Genomic DNA, 17,034 nt, shown 5'->3' with positions numbered 1-17,034 from the left:
GGCCCAGTCAGAGTCCTGACCTCAACCCAATTGAAATGCTGTGGCATGACCTTAAGAGAGCGATTCACACCAGACATGCCAAGAATATTGCTACACTGAAACAGTTTTGTGAAGAGGAGTGGTCCAAAATTACTCCAGATCGTTGTGCAGGTCTGATCTGCAACTACAGGAAATGTTTGGTTGAGGTTATTGCTGCCAAAGGAGGGTCAACCAGTTATTAAGTCCAAAGGTTCACATACTTTTTCCTCCCTGCACTGTGAATGTTTACATGTTATGTGCAATTAAACCATGGCAACATCTAATGTTTGTGTAGTATTATGTTCAGCAGACTGTGTTCTTCTATTGTTGTGACTTAGATGACGTTCAGAGCACATTTTATGCCCAATTCATGCAAAGCTCCACGTAATCTCAAGGGGTTCACATACTTTTTCTTGCAACTGTATATATATTTTACACTCATCGTTGAATAGTCATGGCACAGTGACACGGGACTATAGGTTTTTGCACTTTAATATATGCACTATTGTGTGTTATGCACAGTCTCAGTGGTTACTGAACACGCTGAGGAGAATACTGATTGAGCACTTTATTATCTACTTATGTTTATATGTATTGTTTATGATGTTTTCTTTTTAGCGCTGCACCCATTTGTATATTTAGTTTTTTTGGAGGTTGTTTGGTACCTTTTGGTGTACAGAGGCTATAGTGTTTTTTAGCGCTCACTTACTCTATACGTGCAAAACAGAGTCAGTGTCTGTATCAATTTTTAAAGGGATAGTAACATGAATGCTCCAATGTAACAGTTGAGCCCCATTGAGCTGGCTAGTGGAATAAGAGCGACTACATTATAGACGTCTGTACTGTCATGGTGGTGTTGTACTCCCTAGTTAGAATTTTCTCAGTTTAGGGGTTGCTCGCTACACTACTTGAGTGTTTCCTTTACAGTATATTGCAATACATGTTCAAGCTGACATCTGTGTTAAAGTGATCCCTCTCTAGCCAATTGTACTCTATTGTGCAAAATTTCAAATACTTATAACACTCACCCCTGAAGGAGCTGCTGCATTGATAAGGTTCTTCTGTCCTGCTCTAGTGATTACCCCACAAAAGTGACCCCCGGTCTTACTGATACACCTTGTGGCTTACAGAAGGGCTTTAATAAGAAATGCCCTGGAAGGAAAAAATGGTTAAAATAGGAACAGCAGTAGAATACCACACAGAAATGTAATGAATCTGTACGTATAGAAAATTATTATATGGGTGGTCAACTTTACCAAAAGATACCAAATTCCCTTTCTACCCTACTGGCCAGTAGTATTGAACCTAGTTCTTCTGGCATTGGGACCCATAGTCCTTGGATGTAGCACTTTACAGTAAATTAAAGTGTTTTTTAATTACCAACAGGTAAGGGTAATCTCAAAGGAAAGGGGTCCATGTAATACAAAAAGGCCCAACACAGCCTTACTAAATCAACAACAGTGAAAGTTAATGGCAAAGAGGCCTCTCACCACTGCAATTTGTCCCTGGGTCCCAGGCAATGGCTAGCAAAAGGTATCCCTTTCGAGCTGGCTTTTCACAACAATTCCAGGTGTTCCTCCACTCAAACGTGAGGGATAGCTGTGGACGCAATAGAACAAGATCAGACACAGTCTCTGTATCGTACAGCTCAAACCATTCTCTCACCAATTTCAACACTTGGTACGCAGGTCCCTAGGCCCACAGAGGCATCACAGCACAGGGTCACAGCAGTGGTGGTTGTCTTTCAGTCCAAGTTTGCAGAGAGTCTCCCAGCATAGACGCTTAGCACTCACTGTCCTCCTGCAGTAAAAGTTCACCCCTCTCTCTGCAACAGCAGTCTGTAATGAGCATCAGCTTGTGTCCTCTCTCTCTGCAACAACACCTTGTGGCTCTTATTGCCTGTCTCCAGCTCACAGTCCTCTCTGTAATTCTCTTTAGATCCCCATAAATTCTGGCTCTCAATTCATAAAGTCTGTCTCCTCCTGTCCTCTTGACACTCAGGAATATGTAGCCCTCTAACCCCTCTCTGGGCTAGGGCTAGGGCTGTGCCTTTCTGCGTGCTACACTCCCCAGCAATCCCTGCACCCACTTAGTTCTTCCCTGTGGGGGGCAGGCTTCCAGCAGCAGCGGTGATCAATGACAGTTCTCTTCTCACTCATATTCTGCTCTCCATTCACCAGTCAAATCTCCTGGCAGGAGACAGAAAATAGCTGTTGTGGGGCTGGGGCTTGAAATATCCAACTGTGTGATTCCCACTCCCTTAAAAGAGTGCTGGTGGAGCTTCACACTTCCTTGCTTATAGAATACTTTAATGGACATATTTGGCATTTTTGCAGTAGAGCAGGGACTAGTCATAGATGGATCACTTTGATGCAGCTAGAAAGCTTGAATATGTATTGCAATATATGCAAACGATTCCTAGAAATATGTAAGGTCACATGTAGTCACACCCCTATAACACCTCATATGTTCTATATATGTAAGCTATTTGAAGTTAAGCACAGACATTTTCCATTTCTATTGCATAGTGCAGGTCAGAGACCAGACCTGAGTCTGTAGCTCTCCCCTAACTGTGTCTTTCTTCCCCATACTGGCACTACATTTCCATTAAAATATGCTGTGAGCAAGTAAATATTTGTCATTTTGCACAGTAGATTAGAGACTGGCGAGACCTTGATGGGGTTGCCCAGCTTTAAAGTGATTCTACAGACTTGAATAAAAAAAAAAATGTCTGTACTTAACTGTTGTGTGCAGTGGATTTGCACAGAGAAGCCCAGATCCTCCTCTTCTCGGGTCCCCCGCTGGTGCTCCTGGCCCTTCCCTCCTGTCGGTTGCCCCTACAGCAAGAATACTTGCTATGGGGGCACCCGAGCATGCACACTCCCCAGCCGCTGCTCCGTGTGTCCATTCACACACAGAGCTGTGGTTTCGCCCTACCCCCTCTCTTTTCTCATTGGCTCTCTGGCTGTGATTGACAGCAGCGGGAGTCAATGGCTCCCTCTGCTGTCTCAGCCAATGAGGAGAGGAAAACTCCAGTGCACATTGCTGGATCGAGAGGTGACTTAGGTGAATGTTAGGGGGGCTGGGATGCTGCATACAGAAGGTTTTTTTACCTTTATGCATAGAATGTATGAAGATAATAAACCTTGAGCTTTTACAACCACTTTAAACATGCATTGCAATATATGGGGACCAAAGAACCCTAAAGAAATTTGTATGCAAAGGTTTGCCAGAAATATGTATGGGTGTATAGCAGTTTGCAGAGGGTTAATTTACAATGTTAGGTTTTTGTTGCTGTCCTAATGACATTATCCAAATGTTTGAGTTGCAACAGAAACAGGAGGTGAGGGAACATCTTCCAGAAGATATCCCCTCACTTTGAAGAGATCTCTTCCTACTTCATTGCTGTGTTTTTTTTGGAAGGAAGTGAAAACAAATTTAACTGATAGGACAGACAGAATGAAAAAAAAACACACAACCCATCAGGGGTCATTCCCTACACTAACCAAAACTAACTAAAAAAAAAAGATGTGTGTATTTACCTATCTTTAATTCACTCTGGTCTGGTCATGTGATCCCACTGTTCTGGCTCCCTGGTTTCAGTGAGCAGCTGCTGCAGGGGAGAGGAGGGAGTGCCAACAACAGCTGGGCCATGGGAGCTTATGGGTGCAGCCTCAGCTCCCAGAATTCCCAGCCATTGTTGAGTGCTTTCTGACCAGAGCAGCTTAAAAACGTTAGGTACACACGTTTTTTTATACAGGTTATGCAGGATAGGAGGGGGGGGATTTTTAAGAATAGTTAGACTTAGGCTTTTATTTCACTTTAAAGCAGTATTAAACCCAAAAATGAAATGTAATATATTGCAGTTTAACAAGCATTAGATGTGGTAGCTTTATTAGGTTTCTTTCTCTGTTTTTACCTGGTGATCAAGCCAGTAACACACCTTCTGTATTAGAGTGCCTCCACTCTGAATTAAGGAGCATAGAGATAACTTTGGACAACAGCATTGTTAATATGGAGGGAGGGGAGTGTTAGGCGCACTAGCAGATTTAAATACACTAACAAATGGAAGCCAAACTCCAGCTAACACCTTATAAGCAGTTACAGAAAGTTTTTTTTTTCCTTTTACGATAAAGGTTTTACGTAAATAAATACAAAAAAACTGATCATTGTAAGCATTCCTGTAAGTGTTAAATGATTAGTCTTGTGCCCGTAAACTGATACATTGGGAAGAGAGCTTGTTCTGTTGAAAAACAGCAGGCTTACTAGCTGGATCACTAGGTGAAAATAAAGAAAGTCTAAAGAAACGAATGTAACCATTAATAAGCTGCAACATAATAAATGTTTGCTTTTGGATTTAATACCGCTTTACACTTTCTGGTTTGCACAGAAATGCTGTTCGCTACACTTACAAATGTACTTCATAGCAAACATAACAAATACATTCTGATTATGAAACCACACAGGGAATAGCACATGCTCAGCTCAGCCATGGAAGGAGGGTACTATCTGTAAATAACAAGAACTTCATAAATAACATTTGAAGAGCATTATCTCATTATTGTTGATCATTCTTATGACCCTTTTTCATAGACATGAAGATTGATCTTCCATTACTACGAGGCTTACACAGTCATCCAGCCAAATTGCATCTCCTGCTAAAAATAATTAGTGATAGGAACTGAATGAGAGGGGCAGTCCTTCCTATGTAAATGTCACTTAGGCCTTGAGAAATGTGACATTTTATTTCACTCAATTATCTCAAACAGCAGTTGGATGTTCACTGGATGATAAAATCAAACCTATGAACAATATCAAGTATCACGAGCTCACATATCCACAAATGCAATCACATTTTGTTTTACATATTGATAAAGCTGATTTGTTACAAGTTGAGCAGCATTGTGAGACAGACAAAGAAATGTAGAAATCAGCTTTTACTTTATAAATTTATCCTGCCATGGAAAAGTAATCAGCAGTGTAAGTAATTGATTTTGAATCTTTTTATTTACATAATTCAAGTCTATGACAAGAAGTTGCATAGCATAAGGAACTCTTGATACTGCTATGTACCATTTAATTGCTAAGTGTCAGTGTCTTGTAATGGTCAATCTTTGCTCCCATGCTGCCTTCCTGCTCTGTGGGAGCCCTTGCTCGCTTCTCATAGAGAATCAGATATAGTCTCCTTAATGTGAAACTGCTCAAGAATATGTGGTCCATCACCACTCTACTGCACTACCCCCTTCCCACCACCAGCACTACCATATTAAGGCCAACACATAGACAATGGCTGTTTTTTTTTTTTGCTGTGTGGAAAGGGAAGTATCCTTGATGTAGCACCCTGCCCTAGTTAGGCTAGATTTAGTTTTTGGCTCTGCTGTACTTAGTGCAGTGGTCTGTTCAAGTTTTCCTAAGCTTAGTGGTTGATTACTCATGCCTGTCTTTGGAAGAAACTTCAAGAGAATAGAGTAGGAGGCCACCCAGAAGGTGGCTGAGGAAAAAGATTAATGTTTGAGAGGTTTGCTCAGCGTGTTCTTGTCCTGTGGCTTCTGCCTCTGAGATGCAATGTGTGTAGAAAGATACTTGCTGGAGGTCATCACTTTATGCAAAAAGATCTAAAGAAGGATCCTTTTTAATACAGGAGAATGTTACATGGATGGTGGTGGGCGACCGCTGTCTTCAGACATTGTGAGTAGGACCCTTGCTTAAGACTCCAGGTGTGAATGTGCTTTAGGGGTTAAATGCCAGATGTTGCTGTATGGACTGGGACTGCCCAATCACAGCAGATCACATTACAATTGTACACATTGGTTAGAGTCCATTTATGCCATTCATTGTGTACTATGGCCTTGATTTCTGTGATTGGTCACAGTGGTCACATGGTACAGACAGGGACAATTACAACCCATCTGTACCATGTGATTAGCTGTGGCCAATCACAGCTAATCACAATATTAAACACTAAAAAAAATTGGATTGGCAGGAAGGGGAGTGAAAATGCTTGGTATTGAATTGGTTAATATCTGGTCTGTAAACAAGCTTAGGGGTCTGTTGGTTCATGCTGGGAATTTTATTAAATATGTGAGGCACTTTCTGGCACACGGTCTTCCCTCCTGGTCTTCTGCCCTCCAAGGGTGTAAATGGAAGACCTATCTTATCCTAGGACTTGGGGCCTAGGAACCTGGAGTGTTGCAAGGATCTCCCTTCCTGGGAGGATCTCTTAAAGATAATGGTTGTCATAGAGTTCTACTTTGGACCTAGATGACACAGGCTGCAGTTGTCCCCCATACAGAGGTATTGGGTGACTGAGTAGGAAGGCAACCCAGGAGCATTTCCATGCTGTCTTGCCTTGAGATACCACTAGAGTTCCAGTTGTCAGGGAGTCACTTTTGAAGATTTAGTGTCCAGCCAGTATAGCCCTGAGAGAGAAAGGGACCCAAAACATAAGAAAGACACACAGAAGACCAGAGACTGTGTTTTTCAGATGAATATACAGTTATCCTGTTCTCACTCCACCCACTTACCCTTTCTTATTTCAATAGCAATGCAATCTACACAAACCTTAATTTGCATCCATCATTGAGAACATCCATAGACAAAAACCACTCCCTGAGATGAATGTGCCTGGGACCTTTATTGCCATATTTGTGGAAATGGGACATTTACAATATAGTCAGTGGTGAGCTTAAGGTCACTATTTAGCCTGAATCAGTCAAAATAGTAGCATACAGGAGACAAAAGCAAGATGACAAAGGCTGCAAATGTCTGCACAGTTACCAATAACTATTTAGCACAAGGCAACAGAAAACAGCACTGCAAGTTTGGCAGTGTTTCCTATCTTGGTACTTTCTATTAAAATAATTTGCAGAATAAATGTTTATTTATAGAACCCTCTGGCAACCCTTGATTGTTAATCCATCATGCACCCATAACTGAATGGGGAAGTTGTGTTGTATGCAGTGCCACCCTCACTTTTCCAAAATTTGCAAACCAGTGACAACATGATCAGATTGCATTGACACAATATCTCCCCCACCTAAGCTCCAGAGAGATCTTGTTGAATCAAGCAGATCAGGTTGGAATGATTTCTAATTAGGTCCCATCATAAAATTACCATGTCATAAAACCTCTAGCAGAGCCTTCAACATGTTCTTATCCTGGTTGTAATTGGTCATAATTTAGAAACACTACACATTTGAAGTCTGGTTCTACTTAACCTGAAATTTTCCTCTCATACTTTCCCAGATACCACATTCTACACATAATTGATAATCCTGGTTATAATAAAATGACATTCATGACAAGCATCTACCTGAATGTATAAGAAAATAACAATCAGTTAGATGCCAAACATTCCTATATTATGATGTGCAGAAAGCTGAAGATGCACATTACTCCTTCTGCAGGAGCTATACCCAAAATACATATCATGTCTGATGTCTATCAAAATGATGGTTGTTGGAATGGAACAATATTTAAAAATGTTCAGATAAATCTCTAAATGATGTAATGGCTATTTGAAAACAGCTAGTATGTTTTAAACTCTGCTATATTCCTGTCTGGCATGGCAATGAGCAATACAGATATACTTAAAAGTCAGAATTGCTACAGCAAATGCTTTGAAAAGGTTTAACTGAGGAGGTACCTGAACCCATTGACAATCCTTCTACAGTCTGCTCACTTTTAGATCGCTGTTCTGCAAGCTGGAAAATCTTTCTACAGGGCGAGGCTGAATGCACCTTCACCTGTGTAGACAAAAATCTTTTCACTGGCCCTGATGGTATGGTCTTGCTCTGTCAGCTAATGACCAACAAAGTAGTAGTCTGTTTAATGTCACTAGACTTTAGGATTTACAGTTGTGTTCAAAATAATAGCAGTCAGACATCACTAACCTGATCAATCACTGTTTTTGGTAGAAATTATATTTCTACATGGCAAATAATTTACTAGCAAGTGTAGTAGAGTAATAGAAATGCAACAGACCCAACAGTCATGACATGCATGCTGCTGATTCTGTGTAATTGAATCACTAATTGAATGGGGCATGTTCAAAATAATAGCAGTGTGGAGTTCTATTAGTGAGGTCATTCATTCTATGAAAAACAGGTGGCAATTATTGCCCTTATTTAAGGAAGGAAGGCAGCAAATGTTGTACATGCTGGTTACAGTGCATTTCTCTCTGAAATTCTGAGGAAAATGGGTCGTTCCAGACATTGTTAAGAAGAACAGCGTACCTTGATTAAAAAGTTGATTGGAGAGGGAAAAACATATAAAGAAGTGCAGAAAATGATAGGCTGCTCAGCTAAAATGATCGCAAATGCTTTAAAATGGCAACCAAAACCTGAAAGACATGGAAGAAAGCGAAAAACTACCATTCAAATGGATAGAAGAATAGCCAAAATGGCAAGGACTCAGCCAGCAATCAGCTCCAGGAAGATCAAAGAAGGTGTAAAGTTCCCTGTGAGTACTGTTACAATTAGAAGTCGCCTATGTGAAGCCAAGCTATTTGCAAGAAGCCCCCGCAAAGTCCCACTGTTGAAAAAAAGACGAGCTGAAGAGGTTACAATTTGCCAAAGAGCACATTGACTGGCCTAAAGAGAAATTGCGCAACATTTTGTGGACTGATGAAAGTAAGATTGTTCTTTTTGGGTCTAGTGGCCGGAGACAGTTTGTCAGACGACCCCCAAACACTGAATTCAAGCCACAGTACACTGTGAAGACAGTGAAGCATGGTTGCGCAAGCATCATGATATGGGGATGTTTCTCATACTACGGTGTTGGGCCTATTTATCGTATACCAGGGATCATGGATCAGTTTGAATACATCAGAATACTTGAAGAGGTCATGCTGCCTTATGCTGAAGAGGAAATGCCCTTGAAATGGGTGTTCCAACAAGACAACGACCCCAAACACACCAGTAAACGTGCAACATCTTGGTTCCAGACCAACAAGATTGATGTTATGGAGTGGCCAGCCCAATCCCCGGATCTTAATCCAATAGAAAACTTGTGGGGTGACATCAAAAATGCAGTTTCTGAGGCAAAAACCAAGAAATAGAGAAAAACTGTGGAATGTAATCCAATCATCCTGGGCTGGAATACCTGTTCACAGGTGCCAGAAGTTAATTGACTCCATGCAACACAGATGTACAGCAGTTCTCAGAAACAGTGCTTATACAACTAAATATTAATTAAGTGATTCAAAGGAAAGCAAAATCTTCAAACGTTTTTCAGTTTATATAGTGAATGTTTGAGTTTGTAAAGAAGAATACAAACACTGCTATTTTGTTGAACAGTCTAATATTCACTTTTCTTCAATTTTGTTAGAGGAACGACACAAATTTGATATATTTTTCTTCATGTTTTGATTTGGAATAGAATGTGTAGTGTTCCCAATGCATCTGTGTGTATGGAAATAAAAGCTATTAGAAGGATTTTGAGCTTTATTCACTTTTTTCAACACACTGCTATTATTTTGAACACAACTGTATATTATATATGACAAACTGTTATATCACACCTTATCTTTTTACTTGCTAGCATTTGTTCTATCTCTTTTCAAGGTTTATATAATAGTAATACAGTATATTACTGTATATTCCAACTCTACAGACTGATAGTACAATGTGCATATAGAATATGAATATATCATTTGTTTCAATAAAATGTGAATTATTCTTTAATTATGTCAGCCTTTTTAAAAAAAAAAAATTTAATTCTTTTTTTTGGATAGCAACAGTGCCATGTCTCCAAGAGGTTACAGAATCAGAAATGTAATAAACATAGTGCAAGGTCCAAAAGATGAGAACATATCACCTCCGTACAGTACAATTACACAGATGCAGAAATCTGGACTAGAGAAAACCATTCTTTGTAGAATACTTCTTAACATCTGTTCCCATAATTTTCCCACATTTTTACAAAAAATAGAGGCAGATACTTTTAGAGAATGCAAAAACAGGGAAGTGGGTAAAGAAGAAAAAAAAGGGGGGGAGTAAATGAAAAGGTAATCAACGATCGAGGGGAGAAGGAGAGGGGGAGGTACCTGGGCATAGGAAGGGGAGTGAAATCTCCTCCTTGCCTGACCACCCACCAGAGGTTCCAAATGTCAACACAGAGATCTAGGGCCATTCACATTTCCACTGTGAAACCAGAGGGGACTGGTCTTTATAGAAAATGTAAGGGGTCCAAATCTTCCAATATTTCTCACTCTGTTCCTTCATTAACATAGTAAGGTCTTCTATTTCTTGAATTCCCATTATTCTAGCCAGCCAGTGAGATTTATTCTGGAGGAGTCTTTTTATTTTGAAGAAATACTGCCACACACATTTTTGACATTGTAGTGTAAACCAGAGCTCACCTATAACTTTCTGCTTCTGAGCATCTTGAGGACACAACAACCATTACACATAATACAATTTAGTCCAATGTTGGCGCTCCACATCGCTTTTATGCTTCTAATTGCACTTGATAGCCAAACATTAAACAATACTGGTCTCAGATTACAAGCTTTACTTCTACCCTAACATTTACATCTACCCTAATAAGAGTCGTGTATTAAAAGAGGTATTGACTCCAGAGATAGAGATATCATTTTACCCCTGTACAAATCATTAGTAAGACCTCATCTGGAATATGCAGTTCAGTTTTGGGCACCAATTCACAAAAAGAACATTGGGGAACTGGAAAAAGTACAGAGAAGGGCAACCAAACTGATAAGAGGCATCGAGGAGATCATCTATGAGGAAAGATTAGAGGAACTCAAAATGTGGAATAGACTACCTCAAGAGTTGGTTCTGGCCAACTCAGTGGATTGCTTTAAAAAAGGCCTGGATTCTTTCTTGGATACACAGAATATAACTGAATACTAACATTTATAGGTAAAGTTGATCCAGGGATTATCCAAGTTCCTCTTGGGGGAACAGGAAAGAATTTTTTCCCCTGCAGGAGCAAATTGACTCATGCTTTGTTGTTTTTCTTTGCCTTCCTTTGGATCAATGTGGGTATAGGATTATAACTTTTTTTTTTTAATGGTTGAACTGGATGGACTTTTGTTTTTTTCAGCCAGACTAACTATGTAACTATGTAATAATCCCTCGAAAGGAAGAAGAGTAAGATTCCTCAGGTTTGGCAACAGGAATCACTTCAATGAAAGATTGGTTTTCGAGAATTGATTTTGGTATGACTCTCCAAGAATTGACATACACACTTTAAAGACCAGAATAATGGATTTTATTTAATCTTGGAAGAATGGATAACATATAAGGACAGTAAGGAATAGTTAACATTCACTGTAAATTGTGCAGTAACAATTTAAGGATATCTAATCATTAACCAATTATTCTAGTTACTGAAATGCTGGGAAGGGAACATCAACATCAAGGGAATCTCCTCTCCTCTCCCCTTCCACTTGACAGATCTCCAAATATCACCTATAGTACTGGAACTAGCACCCTACTAACACTGCAACTGCTGTCAACACACACAATGGAAATGTTTTCAAAAGAAATTGGTGCAGGAAACCTGTCATTACAGAATTACGAGGATTGTCATTGCTAGCCATCTTTTGAAAAGACTAACTGGCAGGCTATCTGTGACTTCACTATACTCTGATTCACTGACCTGGATCAAACATGTAGTCAGTGAAGTTATATTGTCCATCATAGCGCCATATTTTTCCTGTGATGAGATCCCTTTAAGTATCCTCCCACTGCCACTCAAGTGTCACTGAGTCAGTTGTCTAGAAGAGGGGAAGTAACTGTAGCAAGATGTACTAAACAGATTACGGGGCTACTACCCTGTGCAATAGATTCCATCACTGTGGAATGGTGCATATTGGCCATGTCATATTTTAACTTGCTCTGATACATTTTGTATTGGATTATTGAAAAATCATAAAATTATAATCAGAGTAAAATTATCACTGAGCATCCTTTAAGACAAGTTATGTTCCTTTTGTTTTGTTAGCTGCAGTAGTGTCAGTAGCCTGTGGGATAAACGTAACACATTCACTGACTGGAGGTGAGAGTAAGTCTGAAGCCTGTAAATGGCTGAACATAATTTCTAGGTGAATGGGTGTAACTACTTTAGATATAATGTCTAGCTTGATGTTCAGTATCTGCAAAAAAAATCAGTTGTCTGATACTCTAATTTTCTAATTCTGTAATACATGATTAAAAATAAAAGGAAAATGAACTTCCAAATAATGATTTTTCCTTAGATATTGGATATTTATGATGAAACTTTCTATTTTGCCAGGAGCTCTGCTTTGGCTACTTAGAGGTTGGCAGAAATAGGCTTATGGCAGGTAGGTGATGTTTACCAAGGCATATATTATTTGTGTCCTTGTGTTACTGAACATGTTTTAACAAATTAATAAAATGAAGTCTTACAATATGAGTAGCTGTAATAAAAGTGTAGGTGGACAGAAATGACTCCTCGCTGCTGCTGAATCCACATGTAGGTGGTTCCTGTGCGAGATGCTATAAAAGAAAGCAGTCACATACCTATTTTCTTATCATTTTCATTTTAAAAAATACTTTTCATGTTAAGTGTAAAAAAAGAAAACACATCTAAAATCCTTTACAAGGGAGAAATAGACATTTGCAGTGATGGCTAGTGGGTACCCATCCCACAGATCACCTGTTTGTCACTGACTCATTTAGTGCACATAACTATCATTTGAAACATTTCGGTCTTGAGTGGAGTCAGTTAGGTTGCATTATCCAATGGCTTCTTATTTGACATGGTGACTTCAGTGGCAAGATGTTTTCATTCCTCACTCTGTTGGACACTGACTCATTACGTACCCATAACTAATATTTGAGTTATTTGATCTTAGTGTCTGTTAGGTTGCATCACCCAATGGCTTCTTATATGCCATAGGAACTCCAGTGACAAGATGCAGTATACTGTATACCTCTCTACTGATGCATCTTCTATAATGCAACATTCATTTATAATACAGCAGCAGGGTGGTACCCCTTCATTATTTCTATAGCAAGTGTGCAAACTTTGGAACTCAAATGCTGAAATTAAAATCAGAGGATAGTATGTATTCACTAGGAAAAAATGTTATATATGGAACCTATTCTGTATCTGTTTACCAGTAATCTTCCTTTATATTAAATTCCCATCATACTGACATTAAATTTTATTCCAGACAGCAAGAGTATGTACAGTGGCTGCTGAAATGACAAAGGAGTAAAGATTCACATTTTCTTTTCTCCAGCAAAAACTGGAGTCACATTTCATGTACAGAGAATGGGTCAGGAGGTGTTTAGGCATCCTCATACACAGGTCAACATGTTTCAAAAGGCAGAATTGAACTCTCTAGAGAAATAATTGTAGCCTCAGAGTAGAGAGTTTCAAGCTTCAGGGTAAGCAGCCCTATTTCGTAGGGGGCATTGAAAGAATCTTGGATTGGTTTTACAGAAAAATAACTATTTTGTAGATATTCAGTGACCATTGTAATTCTTTGAAACAAGATTTTCCTTTTGGATAGAGTGTTTCTTGTGCTAAAGATACACCTTAGATAAGACGGGACTTTAGGTAAACACACATACTGTATGTTGCTATTTTACCATATTCCATGTGATGTGTAATTCACTGCATCTAAAGTTGTGATTTACACACATTTTCACCACTGCCACTGTAGGGTCACACTGTACAAAAAGGTCCTATTTAAAAACTTAAAATATTAATGTTTTCATATGATTCACACATCTTTCACTCAAGATTTCCGCATGCTTCTATCTAAAAAATGTGAATCCTGGGTGAAAGGTGACTATTTGATTGAAAACTTGGCAGAGTTACCAAAGGAACAAGATGACACAACTTTTCCCTTACAAACATTTTTATCCAGCAAACCAGTAAATAAAGTAGTGTCCTTTGAGAATGTTACATTTGACAAAATGTGTCAGGGAAGAGCCACACGTGACATCATCTTATACAGGAAGTGTCCCTTATGCTGAGTTTGGTTTGTACAGCACTGTCTTTTCAAATGTGAGTGCAGTCCTATTTTTATTAAAAGAGTGGTGGCTTATTTACACTATGTGGAGCATGGTTCTCCTTTTATGTTCTCTTTGAGAGAAAAGCACATGGATATCTGCTTTCAGAAGTGTCCTGTGAAACGAGCACTGGAGATTATTTTGCGCTCTCTGTGGAAGTGATTGAACATCTTTGAGAATCCCTGAATATGATCTACTATCAAGTTGCTTGCCTTGAAGGGAGCCAGGGACATTATCCCATGTGATTTATGACCTTTCTATTCATTTAGGGGGTCATGAGACACTGGTAAAATTCAAATGAACTAACAAAAAGATATGAAACTTCCCACAACTCTTTCCCAAGCTACATGACCAACCTCATCTCAAAATATCACTCACACTATCCTCTTCACATTTTCCAAGACCTCCTGCTCTCTAGCTCCCTCGTCACTTTCTCCCATGCTCACCTTCAGGACTTCTCCAGAATTCTTACTGTCCTCTATAACTCCCTACAACAATTTCTCCACTAATCTCCTAATTTGTCTGTTTTAAGGTGATCTCTGAAAACCCATCTCTTCAGGGACATTGTTTTCCGACAGAGGGACCTGCTGCTGCTAGAATACACTCATCAGCATCTAAGACCACTAATTAGCAAACGTTTTCTAGCATGTCCCTTCAACAGAAGCCAATCAAACAATCAACTTCTGTAAAGCAAGGATGGTCGAAATTCAGCCAGTCCCTGCTGAACTGGTCAAATTTCAATTTGTGTATAGCCAGCTTAAGTTCTATCCTTATTGCATATTTGGCTGATCTCCCTGCCACTCATTTATCTGCTATAGATCCCCAACACCCATTGTGCAAACCCCTCCTGCCCTTCCCCTTTCCTGTTACTGCTTTCCATTAATGATAGCAGGACTGACAAGAGACAAGTGCTGTTCAAGCAAGGAGTGACTAAAGGCAGCCCTTTCAGGCACTTATTTAGGAGATACAACTAACAAAGCCACACAAAACGCTTACAAAGATTAACTCTTAGCCTTTGATTTATAAAATTTTTTATATTCTGCATGGAGAATCCCTTTAAGCCAGCAAGCACTGTTACTTATTTATAATGTGTTTTGATTTATCCTCATATTACACATGGATACAACCTAAAGCATAGGAGAATTTACCGTAGAACACAAAGCAAAATACAAATCTTGCCTTCCTTTTAAACATCTTAATGATGTGTTATCAGAATGGGCTGTGCATCATATTATGAAATTAGTAGGTATGGGATCTGGAGAGGCCAATTTGAGGTATTGCTCATTTATTTTTCATCCATTCATTAGACTGTATTTTCTTTTTCTCTACAGACAGACTGGGGATTGCAGTCTTCATTGTAAGAGACATGCATGAGCTCAGTGGAAAGAATATAAATGCTTCACTGGAGCCAGACTAATACTTAGGCACTTAATGTCAAGACACTGAGGTTGAGATACCTTGACAGAACTGTGTTGGAATGCTATCCTGTATTGTTGTCTGCGGATATTACTGCCCGTGCTTCAACCCGGTAAATAGGAAGAAAGCTAAATGGACTGTAACTCCTTATTTGCCAAGGAGGAATACAATTCTGTTGTAGACCTTCTAGTTAAAACTGTGTTGAGTAGTATCTGTCTTAAAGTAGACTTAAACCCTAAATTGGTGAAATTTAGCTTGCTAAAGCACTGTGTATCTGAATCAATTGCCATTGTTTGCATAAATCACTTTTTTTGTCATCTAAGCACTGCTGATCTTCTTCAGCCTCATTCAAGCACTTTCTTTCTGTATGTACTAGCTCCAGTGCTAGCTGCACACATAGGATAAGGCATGTATGTAAGACATCTGGCTGGCCATTAGGGATCTCCATAGCTTGATAGTAAGATTCAGGTTAGGAGCCACATGGGTTAAGTGTGGGCCTGCCCCTGCAAGGAAAGGAACACCCAAGTTATATTAGGAAGGTGGAGAGCTGGCTAGTTAGTTAGACACAGGGAGAGGGATTACTGGTTTTCCCCATGGGTGCTACAGTACAGACCAGTATATAGGCAAAGAGCCAATATTGTTAGCTTCTCCTTGGGAAGGAAAACTGTAAGAAGCTGGAAGACTTGTAGATAGATGGACTACTTGCATTCCCCAAGGTGGATGCTGGATTCTGGGACAACTCTCATTTAGGTTCAAACCTCTAATTTTCTCTATGCTCTCTGAACTATGGATTCTATATCTTATGTAGTGCATTTATCTCTCTGTATATTGCTATGAATCAGTTTGCAATTGTATTCAGGGCTGGGCAATAATTGGTTAAAGAGTGGATGTGCTCCCCTGCTACACAACACACATAACTGTTCTGGGTCATCTTCCTAGATGGTTTTCCTCCATTCCTAGATTGTAAGCTCGAAAGAGCAGGGCCCTCGATCCCCTCATGTTTTGCATTGTATTGGTATTGTTCTGTCACATGTTCTGTCCCCCTTTGTAATGTACAGCGCTGAGTGAACTATTGGCGCTTTATAAATACTGTATAATAATAATAATAATAATGATGGACCATGCCCTAGAAATGTGTGTTGACACAGATGCTTGTATATACTGTACTTGGTCTTCATGTACATAGTTACATTGTTCAAGCTTGGACCAATATACAGTAATTATATATATACCATACCTTTGGCAATCCCTCTAAAAACTGTAAATCACTGAAGTAGACACTGCTGCTCCAATGATCTCCACTTGCTTCCAGGTCCTGTGCAGAGTACCTGCCCTGCTGCATTCTGAACACAGGAGATCAGGCACTCAATCATTTTCTTAATAAATGCAAAATGTTCTCTGATTGGACAAGATGGAGAGGATGTCATGTTGTCCACCTCATTCCATCATAGAATGCTTTGCATTCATTGAGCAAGCACAAGTATTCTCTGAATGGCGCCCATTCCCAGCAGACAACATCAAGTGTTCACAATGCAGCAGGGCAGCCGCTCAGCCCGTAAGCTAGTGGAGATCACATATTAGGGATGCCTAA

General features: G+C 39.6%; 1 long non-coding RNA gene across 2 annotated transcripts in view; it reads right to left on the bottom strand.

Annotated features, from left to right (window-relative positions):
• The window catches only part of LOC149455043 (uncharacterized), a 63,695-nt gene that overhangs the window by 29,904 nt on the left and 16,757 nt on the right, over positions 1 to 17,034 (bottom strand). Inside the window, exon 3 of one of the 2 annotated variants that reach the window (XR_016314119.1) lies at positions 11,234 to 15,946. The exons of the other annotated variant lie outside the window; for it this stretch is intronic. This is a non-coding gene — a long non-coding RNA (uncharacterized LOC149455043). Of the gene's footprint in view, positions 1 to 11,233; positions 15,947 to 17,034 lie in introns of those variants that run through there. 2 annotated transcript variants of the gene reach the window in all.

The sequence above is a fragment of the Staurois parvus genome, unplaced genomic scaffold (assembly GCF_062004578.1).
Source record: "Staurois parvus isolate SC_StPar_1 unplaced genomic scaffold, SC_StPar_1.0 ptg000409l, whole genome shotgun sequence".
In the NCBI taxonomy this organism is placed as follows: Eukaryota; Metazoa; Chordata; class Amphibia; order Anura; family Ranidae; genus Staurois; species Staurois parvus.
The sequence above is the reverse complement of the archived record's forward strand: the minus strand, read 5'-3'. Positions and strand labels throughout refer to the sequence as shown.